Raw genomic sequence first — 18,516 nt, forward strand, 5'->3', positions numbered from 1 at the left:
TCTTAAGGGGTACCACTCTTACACCATCAAGTGCAAAGTCGGGGAACACAGCGACCACCTGATAAATAATTGGGATCCAGCTGGTCCCCCTTAGGCCGGGTTCAACACTGGGATCGCAAAAGGCAAATCGCAATCGCCTATGGAGTGTAATTGCATATCTACCAAGCAATTGTGGCTCCATGTTACAGTGATTGCGTTTTTCAGTCTCATTCCAGAGAATGAGAATGGCGTTCTAACTGCCAGCAAAATGTTACACGCAGTGCACTTTTGCGATATACGCACATCACAGGCACTGCAAGGATTTACCGCAGTGCTTTGCTCAATACCGGCTATCAGCAAAGAGCAGAAAAACTACTTATAAAAGCACCCCAAGTGTGAACTGGCCCTTAAGAGAACTTTATTGGTGATTACAAATTGTTGCAACCTGCAATGTAGAACTCAGGGGCGTATTTAAAATGATTTAAATATACCCCCAAATTCTAATAATCGCCTCCTCCTCCCCATAGTCATACCAATCCTCACCAAAAAGGTACAAAGCATAGAACTGCAAACAAAACAAAAAAAGATGCAGGCCAACAATTGTAATTCTGGAAAATACCAATTGCACTAGCAAAAACCCGGCAATGCAATTCACATGTTCATCGCCGTGCTGTTGCTATTGGAAAAATGTAAACGATACAATTTTTAAATCGAAACATGATTAATAAAAAAGGGCGCTAATTAGTTAATCTCCATCTAAGATAGTTTATTATAATCTTTTTTTAACAGAGTCCTTTGGCTAATCCAGTTGGCTAAAACTAAATCACATTTTGGCCAATAGGATTGAAAGCCGGCCCACCATGGTAAGGTAGACTCTATTAGGGCGGGTTAGGTGATGGGAGTGAGAGAGGAATAGAGTATAGCGTTTTGGAGAGGGAAGAGGGGGATAGGTGGTCTTAAAGGGTTCCACTCTTACACCATCAAGTGCAAAGTCGGGGAACACAGCGACCACCTGATAAATAATTGGGATCCAGCTGGTCCCCCTGAGGCCGGGTTCAATACTGGGATTGCAAAATGCAAATCGCAATCACCTATGGAGTGTAATTGCATTTCTACCAAGCAATTGTGGCTTCATGTTACAGTGATTGCGTTTTTCTGTCTCATTCCAGAGAATGAGAATGGCTTCTAACTGCCAGCAAAATGCTGCACGCAGTGCACTTTTGCGATATACGCACATCACAGGCACTGCAAGGATTTACCGCAGTGCTTTGCTGAATACCGGCTATCAGCAAAGAGCAGAAAAACTACTTATTAAAGCACCCCAAGTGTAAACTGGCCCTTAAGAGAACTTTATTGGTGATTACAAATTATTGCAACTTGCAGAGTAGAACTCAGGGGCATATTTAAAATGATTTAAATATACCCCCAAATTCTAATAATGGCCTCCTCCTCCCCATAGCCATACCAATCCTCACCAAAAAGGGTAAAAGCATAGAAACGCAAACAAAACAAAAAAAGATGCAGGCCAACAATTGTAATTCTGGAAAATACCAATTGCACTAGCAAAAACCCGGCAATGCAATTCACATGTTCATCGCCGTGCTGTTGCTATTGGCAAAATGGGAACGATACAATTTTTAAATCGAAACGTGCTTAATAAAAAAGGGCCCTAATTACTTAATCTCCATCTAAGATAGTTTATTATATTCTTTTTTTAACAGAGTCCTTTGGCTAATCCAGTTGGCTAAAACTAAATCACATTTTGGCCAATAGGATTGTAAGCCGGCCCACCATGGTAAGGTAGACTCCATTAGGGCGGGTTAGGGAATAGGAGTGAGAGAGGAATAGGGGATAGCGTTTTGGAGAAGGAAGATGGGGATAGGTGGTCTTAAGGGGTACCACTCTTACACCATCAAGTGCAAAGTCGGGGAACACAGCGACCACCTGATAAATAATTGGGATCCAGCTGGTCCCCCTGAGGCCGGGTTCAATACTGGGATTGCAAAAGGCAAATCGCAATCACCTATGGAGTGTAATTGCATTTCTACCAAGCAATTGTGGCTCCATGTTACAGTGATTGCGTTTTTCTGTCTCATTCCAGAGAATGAGAATGGCTTCTAACTGCCAGCAAAATGTTGCACGTAGTGCACTTTTGCGATATACGCACATCACATGCACTGCAAGGATTTACCGCAGTGCTTTGCTGAATACCGGCTATCAGCAAAGAGCAGAAAAACTACTTATAAAAGCACCCCAAGTGTGAACTGGCCCTTAAGAGAACTTTATTGGTGATTACAAATTGTTGCAACCTGCAATGTAGAACTCAGGGGCGTATTTAAAATGATTTAAATATACCCCCAAATTCTAATAATGGCCTCCTCCTCCCCATAGCCATACCAATCCTCACCAAAAAGGTACAAAGCATAGAACTGCAAACAAAACAAAAAAAGATGCAGGCCAACAATTGTAATTCTGGAAAATACCAATTACACTAGCAAAAACCCGGCAATGCAATTCACATGTTCATCGCCGTGCTGTTGCTATTGGAAAAATGTGAACGATACAATTTTTAAATCGAAACATGCTTAATAAAAAAGGGTGCTAATTAGTTAATCTCCATCTAAGATAGTTTATTATATTATTTTTTTAACAGAGTCCTTTGGCTAATCCAGTTGGCTAAAACTAAATCACATTTTGGCCAATAGGATTGTAAGCAGGCCCACCATGGTAAGGTAGACTCTATTAGGGCGGGTTAGGTGATGGGAGTGAGAGAGGAATAGAGTATAGCGTTTTGGAGAGGGAAGAGGAGGATAGGTGGTCTTAAAGGGTTCCACTCTTACACCATCAAGTGCAAAGTCGGGGAACACAACGACCACCTGATAAATAATTGGGATCCAGCTGGTCCCCCTTAGGCCGGGTTCAACACTGGGATTGCAAAAGGCAAATTGCAATCACCTATGGAGTGTAATTGCATTTCTACCAAGCAATTGTGGCTCCATGTTACAGTGATTGCGTTTTTCTGTCTCATTCCAGAGAATGAGAATGGTTTCTAACTGCCAGCAAAATGTTGCACGCAGTGCACTTTTGCGATATACGCACATCACAGGCACTGCAAGGATTTACCGCAGTGCTTTGCTGAATACCGGCTATCAGCAAAGAGCAGAAAAACTACTTATTAAAGCACCCCAAGTGTGAACTGGCCCTTAAGAGAACTTTATTGGTGATTACAAATTGTTGCAACCTGCAGAGTAGAACTAAGGGGCATATTTAAAATGATTTAAATATACCATCAAATTCTAATAATGGCCTCCTCCTCCCCATAGCCATACCAATCCTCACCAAAAAGGTACAAAGCATAGAAACGCAAACAAAACAAAAAAAGATGCAGGCCAACAATTGTAATTCTGGAAAATACCAATTGCACTAGCAAAAACCCGGCAATGCAATTCACATGTTCATCGCCGTGCTGTTGCTATTGGCAAAATGGGAACGATACACTTTTTAAATCGAAACGTGCTTAATAAAAAGGGCCCTAATTACTTAATCTCCATCTAAGATAGTTTATTAAATTCTTTTTTTAACAGAGTCCTTTGGCTAATCCAGTTGGCTAAAACTAAATCACATTTTGGCCAATAGGATTGTAAGCCGGCCCACCATGGTAAGGTAGACTCTATTAGGGCGGGTTAGGGAATAGGAGTGAGAGAGGAATAGGGGATAGCGTTTTGGAGAAGGAAGATGGGGATAGGTGGTCTTAAGGGGTACCACTCTTACACCATCAAGTGCAAAGTCGGGGAACACAGCGACCACCTGATAAATAATTGGGATCCAGCTGGTCCCCCTTAGGCCGGGTTCAACACTGGGATCGCAAAAGGCAAATCGCAATCGCCTATGGAGTGTAATTGCATTTCTACCAAGCAATTGTGGCTCCATGTTACAGTGATTGCGTTTTTCTGTCTCATTCCAGAGAATGAGAATGGCTTCTAACTGCCAGCAAAATGTTGCACGCAGTGCACTTTTGCGATATACGCACATCACAGGCACTGCAAGGATTTACCGCAGTGCTTTGCTGAATACCGGCTATCAGCAAAGAGCAGAAAAACTACTTATTAAAGCACCCCAAGTGTAAACTGGCCCTTAAGAGAACTTTATTGGTGATTACAAATTGTTGCAACTTGCAGAGTAGAACTCAGGGGCATATTTAAAATGATTTAAATATACCCCCAAATTCTAATAATGGCCTCCTCCTCCCCATAGCCATACCAATCCTCACCAAAAAGGGTGAAAGCATAGAAACGCAAACAAAACAAAAAAAGATGCAGGCCAACAATTGTAATTCTGGAAAATACCAATTGCACTAGCAAAAACCCGGCAATGCAATTCACATGTTCATCGCCGTGCTGTTGCTATTGGCAAAATGGGAACGATACAATTTTTAAATCGAAACGTGCTTAATAAAAAAGGGCCCTAATTACTTAATCTCCATCTAAGATAGTTTATTATATTCTTTTTTTAACAGAGTCCTTTGGCTAATCCAGTTGGCTAAAACTAAATCACATTTTGGCCAATAGGATTGTAAGCCGGCCCACCATGGTAAGGTAGACTCCATTAGGGCGGGTTAGGGAATAGGAGTGAGAGAGGAATAGGGGATAGCGTTTTGGAGAAGGAAGATGGGGATAGGTGGTCTTAAGGGGTACCACTCTTACACCATCAAGTGCAAAGTCGGGGAACACAGCGACCACCTGATAAATAATTGGGATCCAGCTGGTCCCCCTGAGGCCGGGTTCAATACTGGGATTGCAAAAGGCAAATCGCAATCACCTATGGAGTGTAATTGCATTTCTACCAAGCAATTGTGGCTCCATGTTACAGTGATTGCGTTTTTCTGTCTCATTCCAGAGAATGAGAATGGCTTCTAACTGCCAGCAAAATGTTGCACGTAGTGCACTTTTGCGATATACGCACATCACATGCACTGCAAGGATTTACCGCAGTGCTTTGCTGAATACCGGCTATCAGCAAAGAGCAGAAAAACTACTTATTAAAGCACTCCAAGTGTAAACTGGCCCTTAAGAGAACTTTATTGGTGATTACAAATTGTTGCAACCTGCAGAGTAGAACTCAGGGGCATATTTAAAATGATTTAAATATACCCCCAAATTCTAATAATGGCCTCCTCCTCCCCATAGCCATACCAATCCTCACCAAAAAGGGTCAAAGCATAGAAACTCAAACAAAACAAAAAAAGAAAATACCAATTGCACTAGCAAAAACCCGGCAATGCAATTCACATGTTCATCGCCGTGCTGTTGCTATTGGCAAAATGGGAACGATACAATTTTAAAATCGAAACGTGCTTAATAAAAAAGGGCCCTAATTACTTAATCTCCATCTAAGATAGTTTATTATATTCTTTTTTTAACAGAGTCCTTTGGCTAATCCAGTTGGCTAAAACTAAATCACATTTTGGCCAATAGGATTGTAAGCCGGCCCACCATGGTAAGGTAGACTCTATTAGGGCGGGTTAGGGAATAGGAGTGAGAGAGGAATGGGGGATAGCGTTTTGGAGAAGGAAGATGGGGATAGGTGGTCTTAAGGGGTACCACTCTTTCACCATCAAGTGCAAAGTCGGGGAACACAGCGACCACCTGATAAATAATTGGGATCCAGCTGGTCCCCCTTAGGCCGGGTTCAACACTGGGATCGCAAAAGGCAAATCGCAATCGCCTATGGAGTGTAATTGCATATCTACCAAGCAATTATGGCTCCATGTTACAGTGATTGCGTTTTTCAGTCTCATTCCAGAGAATGAGAATGGCGTTCTAACTGCCAGCAAAATGTTACACGCAGTGCACTTTTGCGATATACGCACATCACAGGCACTGCAAGGATTTACTGCAGTGCTTTGCTGAATACCGGCTATCAGCAAAGAGCAGAAAAACTACTTATAAAAGCACCCCAAGTGTGAACTGGCCCTTAAGAGAACTTTATTGGTGATTACAAATTGTTGCAACCTGCAATGTAGAACTCAGGGGCGTATTTAAAATGATTTAAATATACCCCCAAATTCTAATAATGGCCTCCTCCTCCCCATAGCCATACCAATCCTCACCAAAAAGGTACAAAGCATAGAACTGCAAACAAAACAAAAAAAGATGCAGGCCAACAATTGTAATTCTGGAAAATACCAATTACACTAGCAAAAACCCGGCAATGCAATTCACATGTTCATCGCCGTGCTGTTGCTATTGGAAAAATGTGAACGATACAATTTTTAAATCGAAACATGCTTAATAAAAAAGGGTGCTAATTAGTTAATCTCCATCTAAGATAGTTTATTATATTATTTTTTTAACAGAGTCCTTTGGCTAATCCAGTTGGCTAAAACTAAATCACATTTTGGCCAATAGGATTGTAAGCAGGCCCACCATGGTAAGGTAGACTCTATTAGGGCGGGTTAGGTGATGGGAGTGAGAGAGGAATAGAGTATAGCGTTTTGGAGAGGGAAGAGGAGGATAGGTGGTCTTAAAGGGTTCCACTCTTACACCATCAAGTGCAAAGTCAGGGAACACAACGACCACCTGATAAATAATTGGGATCCAGCTGGTCCCCCTTAGGCCGGGTTCAACACTGGGATTGCAAAAGGCAAATTGCAATCACCTATGGAGTGTAATTGCATTTCTACCAAGCAATTGTGGCTCCATGTTACAGTGATTGCGTTTTTCTGTCTCATTCCAGAGAATGAGAATGGTTTCTAACTGCCAGCAAAATGTTGCATGCAGTGCACTTTTGCGATATACGCACATCACAGGCACTGCAAGGATTTACCGCAGTGCTTTGCTGAATACCGGCTATCAGCAAAGAGCAGAAAAACTACTTATTAAAGCACCCCAAGTGTGAACTGGCCCTTAAGAGAACTTTATTGGTGATTACAAATTGTTGCAACCTGCAGAGTAGAACTAAGGGGCATATTTAAAATGATTTAAATATACCATCAAATTCTAATAATGGCCTCCTCCTCCCCATAGCCATACCAATCCTCACCAAAAAGGTACAAAGCATAGAAACGCAAACAAAACAAAAAAAGATGCAGGCCAACAATTGTAATTCTGGAAAATACCAATTGCACTAGCAAAAACTCGGCAATGCAATTTACATGTTCACTGCCGTGCTGTTGCTATTGGAAAAATGTAAACGATACAATTTTTAAATCGAAACATGCTTAATAAAAAAGGGCGCTAATTAGTTAATCTCCATCTAAGATAGTTTATTATATTCTTTTTTTAACAGAGTCCTTTGGCTAATCCAGTTGGCTAAAACTAAATCACATTTTGGCCAATAGGATTGTAAGCAGGCCCACCATAGTAAGGTAGACTCTATTAGGTCGGGTAATGGAATGGGAGTGAGAGAGGAATAGGGGATAGCGTTTTGGAGAGGGAAGATGGGGATAGGTGGTCTTAAGGGGTACCACTCTTACACCATCAAGTGCAAAGTTGGGGAACACAACGACCACTTTATAGATAATTGGGATCCAGCTGGTCCGCCTTAGGCCGGGTTCAACACTGGGATTGCAAAAGGCAAATCGCAATCACCTATGGAGTGTAATTGCATTTCTACCAAGCAATTGTGGCTCCATGTTACAGTGATTGCGTTTTTCTGTCTCATTCCAGAGAATGAGAATGGCTTCTAACTGCCAGCAAAATGTTGCACGCAGTGCACTTTTGCGATATACGCACATCACAGGCACTGCAAGGATTTACCGCAGTGCTTTGCTGAATACCGGCTATCAGCAAAGAGCAGAAAAACTACTTATTAAAGCAACCCAAGTGTAAACTGGCCCTTAAGAGAACTTTATTGATGATTACAAATTGTTGCAACCTGCAGAGTAGAACTCAGGGGCATATTTAAAATGATTTAAATATACCCCCAAATTCTAATAATGGCCTCCTCCTCCCCATAGCCATACCAATCCTCACCAAAAAGGTACAAAGCATAGAAATGTAAACAAAACAAAAAAAGATGCAGGCCAACAATTGTAATTCTGGAAAATACCAATTGCACTAGCAAAAACCCGGCAATGCAATTCGCATGTTCATCACCGTGCTGTTGCTATTGGAAAAATGTAAACGGTACTATTTTTGAATCGAAACATGCTTAATAAAAAAGGGCGCTAATTAGTTAATATCCATCTAAGATAGTTTATTATATTCTTTTTTTAACAGAGTCCTTTGGCTAATCCAGTTGGCTAAAACGAAATCACATTTTGGCCAATAGGATTGTAAGCCGGCCCACCATAGTAAGGTAGACTCTATTAGGTCAGGTAATGGAATGGGAGTGAGAGAGGAATAGGGGATAGCGTTTTGGAGAGGGAAGAGGGGGATAGGTGGTCTTAAAGGGTACCACTCTTACACCCTCAAGTGCAAAGTCGGGGAAAACAACGACCACCTGATAAATAATTGGGATCCAGCTGGTCCGCCTTAGGCCGGGTTCAACACTGGGATCGCAAAAGGCAAATCGCAATCGCCTATGGAGTGTGATTGCTTTTCTACCAAGCAATTGTGGCTCCATGTGGCAGTGATTGAGTTTTTCAGTCACATTCCAGAGAATGAGAATGGTGTTCTAACTGCCAGCAAAATGTTGCACGCAGTGCACTTTTGCGATATACGCACATCACAGGCACTGCAAGGATTTACCGCAGTGCTTTGCTGAATACCGACTATCAGCAAAGAGAAGAAAAACCCCTTATTAAAGCACCCCAGGTGTGAACTGGCCCTTAAGAGAACTTTATTGGTGATTACAAATTGTTGCAACCTGCAGAGTAGAACTCAGGGGCAGATTTAAAATGAGTTAAATATACCCCCAAATTCTAATAATGGCCTCCTCCTCCCCATAGCCATACCAATCCTCACCAAAAAGGTACAAAGCATAGAAACGCAAACAAAACAAAAAAAGATGCAGGCCAACAATTGTAATTCTGGAAAATACCAATGGCACTAGCAAACACCTGGCAATGCAATTCACATGTTCATCGCCGTGCTGTTGCTATTGGCAAAATGGGAACAATACAATTTTTAAATCGAAACGTGCTTAATAAAAAAGGGCCCTAATTACTTAATCTCCATCTAAGATAGTTTATTATATTCTATTTTTAACAGAGTCCTTTGGCTAATCCAGTTGGCTAAAACTAAATCACATTTTGGCCAATAGGATTGAAAGCCGGCCCACCATGGTAAGGTAGACTCTATTAGGGCGGGTTAGGGAATGGGAGTGAGAGAAGAATAGGGGATAGCGTTTTGGAGAAGGAAGATGGGGATAGGTGGTCTTAAGGGGTACCACTCTTACACCATAAAGTGCAAAGTTGGGGAACACAACGACCACCTGATAAATAATTGGGATCCAGCTGGTCCCCCTTAGGCCGGGTTCAACACTGGGATCGCAAAAGGCAAATCGCAATCGCCTATGGAGTGTAATTGCATTTCTCCCAAGCAATATTGGCTCCATGTTACAGTGATTGCGTTTTTCGGTCTCATTCCAGAGAATGAGAATGACGTTCTAACTGCCAGCAAAATGTTGCACGCAGTGCACTTTTGCGATATACGCACATCACAGGCACTGCAAGGATTTACCACAGTGCTTTGCTGAATACCGGCTATCAGCAAAGAGCAGAAAAAATACTTATTAAAGCACCCCAAGTGTGAACTGGCCCTTAAGAGAACTTTATTGGTGATTACAAATTGTTGCAACCTGCAGAGTAGAACTCAGGGGCGTATTTAAAATGATTTAAATATACCCCCAAATTCTAATAATGGCCTCCTCCTCCCCATAGCCATACCAATCCTCACCAAAAAGATGCAGGTCAACAATTGTAATTCTGGAAAACACCAATTGCACTAGCAAAAACCCGGCAATGCAATTCACATGTTCATCGCCGTGCTGTTGCTATTGGAAAAATGTAAATGATACAATTTTTAGATCGAAACATGCTTAATAAAAAAGGGTGCTAATTAGTTAATCTCCATCTAAGATAGTTTATTATATTATTTTTTTAACAGAGTCCTTTGGCTAATCCAGTTGGCTCAAACGAAATCACATTTTGGCCAATAGAATTGAAAGCCGGCCCACCATGGTAAGGTAGACTCTATTAGGGCGGGTTAGGGGATGGGAGTGAGAGAGGAATAGGGAATGGCGTTTTGGAGAGGGAAGATAGGGATAAGTGGTCTTAAGGGTACCACTCTTACACCCTCAAATGCAAAGTAGGGGAACACAACGACCACCTGATAAATAATTGGGATCCAGCTGGTCCCCCTTAGGCCGGGTTCAACACTGGGATCGCAAAAGGCAAATCGCAATCGCCTATGGAGTGTGATTGCATTATTACCAAGCAATTTTGGCTCCATGTTGCAGTGATTGCGTTTTTCGGTCTCATTCCAGAGAATGAGAATGGTGCATGCCAGCAAAATGTTGCATGCAGTGCACTTTTGCGATATACGCACATCACAGGCACTGCAAGGATTTACTGCAGTGCTTTGCTGAATACCGGCTATCAGCAAAGAAGAGAAACACTACCCACCAAAGCACCCCAAGTGTGAACTGGCCCTTAAGAGAACTTGATTGGTGATTAGAAATTGTTGCAACCTGCAGAGTAGAACTCAGGGGCATATTTAAAATGATTTAAATATACCCCCAAATTCTAATAATGGCCTCCTCCTCCCCATAGCCATACCAATCCTCACCAAAAGGTACAAAGCATAGAAACGCAAACAAAACAAAAAGAGATGCAGGCCAACAATTGTAATTCTGGAAAATACCAATTGCACTAGCAAAAACCCGGCAATGCAATTTACATGTTCATCGCCGTGCTGTTGCTATTGGAAGAATGTGAATGATACAATTTTTAAATCGAAATGTGTTTAATAAAAAAAGGCCCTAATTAGTTAATCTCCATCTAAGATAGTTCAATATATTCTTTTTTTTAACAGAGTCCTTTGGCTAATCCAGTTGGCTAAAACTAAATCACATTTTGGCCAATAGGATTTTAAGCCGGCACACCATGGTAAGGTAGACTCTATTAGGGCGGGTTAGGGAATAGGAGTGAGAGAGGAATAGGGGATGGCGTTTTGGAGAGGGAAGAGGGGGATAGGTGGTCTTAAGGGGTACCACTCTTACACCCTCAAGTGCAAAGTCGGGGAACACAACGACCACCTGATAAATAATTGGGATCCAGCTTTTCCCCCTAAGGCCTGGTTTAACACTGGGATTGCAAAAGGCAAATCGCAATCGCCTGTGGAGTGTGATTTTTTTTTTGCACGATTGTGGCTCCATGTTTTCGATTACTATTCCAAAGAATGGGAATTGCATTCCAACTGCCAGCAAAATGTTGTATGGAGTGCGTCTTTGCTATATATGCACATCGCAAGCACTGCAGGGATTTACCAAAGTGCTTTGCTGAATACCGGCTATCAGCAAAGAGCAAAAACGTTCCCCACCAAAAGCACCCCAAATGCCAACAAATTTCTGTGTGCGATACAAAGTAAGGAAAAACATAGAGTGCATTGTAATACAGAAATTGGTAAACATCATAAATAAACACTGGCTCAAAATACAGAATTGGTTGACAAAGTAAGTACAGTGACAAATGTTACATGATGAATAAAATGTAGAACACATTACACACAAAATGGTGAGAGAGCCGTGTCCTTGTGAGCTTCCTATCTATGGGAATGGGAGGATGGGGTAGTAAACAATATGTATACCAAGAGGTGATGTGTTTTTAGGTTACCTAATGAGGAGCAAAACTTGGCCAAAGACTGATGAGGGAATGGCCTAAGTTGGAGTTTGTTTCTCTGTTGTATGAAAGAACTGGAAAATTATCGCCACCTTGTCATCCTTTAAGTTGTGACATCAGACTACTCTATTGAGTGTGACCATTATTTTAGGGCCATATACAGTTGTCAATCATTTGTGAATGGTGGTGATAAATGACTTTGGGTACCTCTTCCATTTGTAGTGCTGCAGGACTGTCTTAGAGGATGTATTCTCTGCAGAATCCTGCACCTGGCCTCCAGTACTACAGAGTGACCAGGAGCTGCTTTCCATTCCTCCCTCTTCCCCAATGTGTATCCAGACTAGAAAAGCAGTGAAAAGCACCACCTGAGAGGGCGTGTGCCAGAGACTCCCAGCATCCTCTATCTATACCCAGCTTAGTATTGTGAGGCCATAAAGAAATCCCAGCATCCTCTATCTATACCCTGCTTAGTATTGTGAGGCCATAAAGAAATCCCAGCATCCTCCTAGCTGAGTATTGTGAGGCCATCAAGTAATCCCAGCATCCTCTATCTATACCCAGCTGAGTATTGTGAGGCCATCAGGTAATCCCAGCATCCTCTATCTATACCCAGCTTAGTATTGTGAGGCCATAAAGAAATCCCAGCATCCTCCTAGCTGAGTATTGTGAGGCCATCAAGTAATCCCAGCATCCTCTATCTATACCCAGCTGAGTATTGTGAGGCCATCAGGTAATCCCAGCATCCTCTATTTTTATCCAGCTGAGTATTGTGAGGTTATAAGGTAATCCCAGCATCCTCTTTTTATACCCAAGTTTAGTATTGTGAGGTCATCAGGTAATACATAAAACAGCTGTATCTGGTTGGTGATTTTTTTTTAAATCTGGAAACACATCAGGATTGCAGCACATCAGGATTGTTTGAATTTCATTGATAGTCTGTTCTGTATTGGAGATGGGCAATTTGATGCAAATAAAGCCAAGTTGGTGCAAAATTATGCAACTCTAATGCAAATATATGGCTTGACCAAATAAAGGAAGGCTAGGTGGGATTTGATTGCTTACTAAAGTTTGCATAATTCTGCATCAACTCAGAACTATTTGCATCTCATTGATCATCCTCATTCTGACCCAGATCATCCCATAACCAGACAGGAAGAAACAAGTGGGATAATACCTGACGTAATACCTATCACTTGAGGAGGTGGGAAATAATTCTGAATTGATGCAGAATTATGCATCTTAAAAATTGGCCTATTACATTCCCCCAAGGTGGAATACTATTGGTCCATTTTTAAAATGCATACATTCACATAATTCTACATCATCTTAGAATTATTTTTTTTAGAACTAGGTTAAGGTCAATGAGATGCAAAGAATTCCAACCTGATGCAAACTTTGTATGCTGCTAAAAAAAATTACCACTGGAATTCCAGCTTGTCAGGATTCTATTGGTCCATTTTCAAACTGCATAAATGTGCATACAAAACCTGCATCAACTCATAATTATTTGCATCTCAATTGCCACGCCCAATTTCTAACCTGACACTGTAGGAAAATATGATCTTCCTACCTTTCACAGGTTAAAAATGAAAAGCACCACCTAAGATTTCTGGTCTCTCACACTGTGTGGATCTGTGAGCAGAGACAGGGTGAAGTCCCCCTCAGGATAAAGACACCGATCATGTATATTTGCTATCAAAAGGAATTCAAGGCAGTTTGTTATGTTTTTCTTAAGTAATCGATCAGCTCAGGATAGCTGCCATAAACCCATTTCTGTTATTAGAAATCTAATGCTATCGCCTCTATCCTACCTCACTGTGTAATTCCTGCTACCGGCCGCTAGGAGGAGCTCCGGGATAACTGCTTGTTCCTTCCTGGAGCGTCTGCCGGAGAATTTCGGGGCTGAGAGCTCCTGGCTATCGGGGATACAGAGAGAGACGCAGCACGTCTGTCTCTAATGCTGCCGCAGCTCTGTCTGCGAGGAGGATGAGTGCCTGGGTGACGTCATAGAAGCTATTGTGACGCATGTGTGCAGGTGGGCCTCACGTGTACCGCTGAGGATGGCACCTGCAGTGACACGTGACCACGCCCCTCTGCTATTGCTGTGACAATGCTAGTGGATGGAGGTGAGGCATTATGTGCAATAGGGAAAGGTGAGGGAGCGTGTGCTGCGCTGTATATTCTGCTGTACATGCATCATGCAGCTATGTACTCAGTGAAGTGCATATGCCTATCCACACTCAAGCTTGGTACACACATCCAATTTTGATTGGCCAATTTTATCACGGCCATGTCGTATGAGAGGCTTACTTGCACAAGCTGGTCTTAGTATTTAAAGTCTCTCACTCTACATTGAGGTGGTAAAAGTGGCTAGCAATTGGCCAATCAATTTTGGATGTGTGTATGCACCCAAAGTTACTTTCCCTCTATCTGCAATGCTGGGGTTATGTGATATACACAGGGCTCGGCTGTCTAGAGTACTCTGACCCGCCCCTTAGAATGTGGCTGCTCCTCCCCTTCTTAGGCCTCTATTCATAAAACTTTTTCCGCCAGTTTAACGCTCAAAACAGCTGACTTTCCCGTCCATTTAGCAAAATGGGCATTCATAAAAGCTGTTTCCGCATGATAAGCTACAATTCCCCAGCAGAGCGAGAAATTTCCGCCTTGTGCTGTGTTTTTCTAGATTTATCTAGAAAAAGTTACAAAACGTCAGTTCATAAACATTAGAGGAAGTGGTATGCGGACGGGAAATGCTGCTTCCTCTGATGTAGCGAGAAGAGTTCGGATTACATGAAAGTGAATGGGACAGACCTCCCAGAGAGAGCAGCGCACGGAGGGACTGCCGGCTTCAGTGTTTCCGCATGCCTTCCGACAGCTTCCCGTCAGCCTTCAGTGGGAGATCTCCGCACTTGTATCACAGCTGGCAAGATTTTTATGAATGACCACCCAGAAGTCTAAAATACCGCTGGGGTATTTTACCTCCACGAGTTTTTTCTCCACTTTTGTTTTATGAATAGAGGCCTTAGTGCTGTCAGACTGGGCAGCTCCACCCCCTGATCTCCAAACAATACAGCAGAAGCTGTCACCTTGTTAGCCACAGCTTGGCACTGACACACTGGCCTGCCCTTCAGTATGTCGCTGCTCCTCCCCTCCTCAATGCTGCTGGTGCACCCAGAGAAGCATATAGTAAAATATCTGTAGATTTAAGGCCTGTATACACTGAAAATCACCAAACGCAGTGTGGTGCATTTTGCTGAGGCTATCTGTTGCTGGTTTTGTGATTGTTACGTTATAAAATGCAATGAAAAGTACCAGTATGAGCTGCTGGGCGGCAGGGAGAGCACTCCTGTCTGCTCAGTGAGAGGCGCCCTACAGCCATACTACAGAGGCAGTATCAGGAAGCTTGGGAGGCCCCATTCACCTGTAGTGTCGGGGGTTGGGGTGAGCAGCACAGGCAGCCTGCTGTGGACAGTACTTCTTCCCTGCAGTGACCTGCGCCACCAACACAGGCCTACCCTGCAGTCACTGATGTACCCAGCAGTCACCTTGCTTTGATGATTAAACCCCCATTGCACTGTGTTTACCTAAGCAGCCTGCCATGTGCAGCATCAGCGCCCCTGATCACGTGCAGCTCAGTCTGCAGCCACTTGCATCCATATACAGCCGCCCTGTCCCTTCCAGCAGCCTAACTACTGTATTCCCCAGACTCACACCATACACAGGTTCTCAGAGGGCTCCCATAGAACTGGCTCCTAACAGCATCTATTTACATCAATAAGACATTCTATAGCGGCCACACGGGGGAGCTCCGCACACAAGTTCCATGGACATTTTTACAGTCCGGCCACAAGAGGGAGCTCCACACACAATGCTGCCAGCTTACATACGCGATCCTGGTTCCTGGCTGCTCCGTTTGATGCCTCCAGAAGGTAGGCGGATTCTCGTCCTCGGCTGTGCAGAGCGGAGACTCGTCCACCTCCTCCGGCTGTCAGTCTCTTGAGCATGCTGTGTCCACGGAGGGCGTGTTTCCGGTCACCTCACCTGTTGCAGATGCCTCGCGCTTCCAGCTCACCCAGCCAGTGCTATATGTAATGTATGCAATAGCATTGCTGACTATACTGTAATATATATGCTGTATATTGATAGAAGATTAATACTAGGCACAGCATATATTGTCAGGCTGTATAATGGTAAAGCACAGCTTTTATGCAATGATTTAACACTTGTTTCTGCAACTGGGTTTACAATCATTGCCTTTGTGCTGTTACTGTGGACTTATCATTCTGGTGGACTATATTTACATTGATAACACAGTCCACTTCAGCTTATAGGAGGGCTATCTAACTCTGGGCTCACCTCCATCTCTTTCCCTGAACTCTAGCAATCATTAGGGCTCTTTCACATCACAGAACGTGTGCAGGAACCAATTTCGTGCACGCATTATTACCTGCGGCATGAAAGTCGGGAAGTTGCGGTGCAACGCTCATTAGTGGCGGTAGTTCTAATTCACCCGACGGGAGAACGCCGAGGCTGGACGTTACGAAGCTCCCACATGTGTTACAGCGTATTGGCTCTGGAATGCTTTGTCTAATGTGAAAGTTAACATGAAAGTCAAATAGGCTTTCATGTTACCTTCCTAAACACAGTCTAGGAGGGATCCGTCAAAACGCACAGTGCAGCTCCTAGTGTGAAAGAGCCCTTACTGGTTCAGCTGTATCACACTGCAGATCAAGTTGCACAGCTGCTGAGTCATAAAACATCACCTGCAATTCTTCTTAGGGCTCATTCACACTAAGTGCTGCGCTGTCAGTTTTGACGCATTGCACATAGTGTGCCATCCACATGGTTACAGGAAAGCCCATAGACTTTCATGTTACTATTCACCGTACAGCTGTGCGTTCCCTGGCATTGCGATATAACGCGCCTGGGAACATCTTATCACACAACGAATGCGTTTTCCCAATGGGTTCTACTGTGTTGCTGCTGCCAATGTCTGCGCTTTGAGACCCCTCGATGTGCATTCCGTGCGATGGAGACGCATGCACAAAATCGCTTTCATGCATGTGTTCTGTAGTGTGACTGAGCCCTTAGCAATGGTGCTGGGGATATCATGTTTAATAGAGGACTCCTGACCTGAATCTCGGGCCTGTCACCTGGCATACTGTGATCTTCTGGGCTGTGTCTATAACCTGAGGTCTGTGTATGGGGCGATATTGAGCGATATTATACCTGAGGTCTGTGTATGGAGCGATATTGAGCGATATTATACCTGAGGTCTGTGTATGGGGCGATACTGAGCGATATTATACCTGAGGTCTGTGTATGGGGTGATACTGAGCGATATTATACCTGAGGTCTGTGTATGGGGCGATGCTGAGCGATATTATACCTGAGGTCCGTGTATGGGGCAATACTGAGCGATAATATACCTGAGGTCTGTGTATGGGGTGATGCTGAGCGATATTATACCTGAGGTCTGTGTATGGGGCGATGCTGAGCGATATTATACCTGAGGTCTGTGTATGGGGTGATGCTGAGCGATATTATACATGAGGTCTGTGTATGGGGTGATGCTGAGCGATATTATACCTGAGGTCTGTGTATGGGGCGATGCTGAGCGATATTATACCTGAGGTCTGTGTATGGGGTGATTCTGAGCGATATTATACATGAGGTCTGTGTATGGGGTGATGCTGAGCGATATTATACCTGAGGTCTGTGTATGGGGCGATGCTGAGCGATATTATACCTGAGGTCTGTGTATGGGGTGATGCTGAGCGATATTATACCTGAGGTCCGTGTATGGGGCAATACTGAGCGATAATATACCTGAGGTCTGTGTATGGGGTGATGCTGAGCGATATTATACCTGAGGTCTGTGTATGGGGTGATGCTGAGCGATATTATACCTGAGGTCTGTGTATGGGGTGATGCTGAGCGATATTATACATGAGGTCTGTGTATGGGGTGATGCTGAGCGATATTATACCTGAGGTCTGTGTATGGGGCGATGCTGAGCGATATTATACCTGAGGTCTGTGTATGGGGTGATGCTGAGCGATATTATACATGAGGTCTGTGTATGGGGTGATGCTGAGCGATATTATACCTGAGGTCTGTGTATGGGGCGATGCTGAGCGATATTATACCTGAGGTCTGTGTATGGGGTGATGCTGAGCGATATTATACATGAGGTCCGTGTATGGGGCGATGCTGAGCGATATTATACATGAGGTCTATGTATGGGGCGATGCTGAGCGATATTATACCTGAGGTCTGTGTATGGGGCCATGCTGAGCGATATTATACCTGAGGTCTGTGTATGAAGCCATGCTGAGCGATATTATACCTGAGGTCTGTGTATGGGGCGATGCTGAGCGATATTATACCTGAGGTCTGTGTATGGGGTGATGCTGAGTAATATTATACCTGAGGTCTGTGTATAGGGCGATACTGAGCGATATTATACCCGAGGTCTGTGTATGGGGTGATGCTGAGCAATATTATACCTGAGGTCTGTGTATGGGGTGATGCTGAGCGACATTATACCTGAGGTCTGTGTATGGGGCCATGCTGAGCGATATTATACCTGAGGTCTGTGTATGGGGTGATGCTGAGCGATATTATACCTGAGGTCTGTGTATGGGGCGATGCTGAGCGATATTATACCTGAGGTCCGTGTATGGGGTGATGCTGAGCGATATTATACCTGAGGTCTGTGTATGGGGTGATGCTGAGCGATATTATACCTGAGG

This window comes from Hyperolius riggenbachi, chromosome 9, assembly GCF_040937935.1.
Source record: "Hyperolius riggenbachi isolate aHypRig1 chromosome 9, aHypRig1.pri, whole genome shotgun sequence".
Classification (NCBI taxonomy): domain Eukaryota; kingdom Metazoa; phylum Chordata; class Amphibia; order Anura; family Hyperoliidae; genus Hyperolius; species Hyperolius riggenbachi.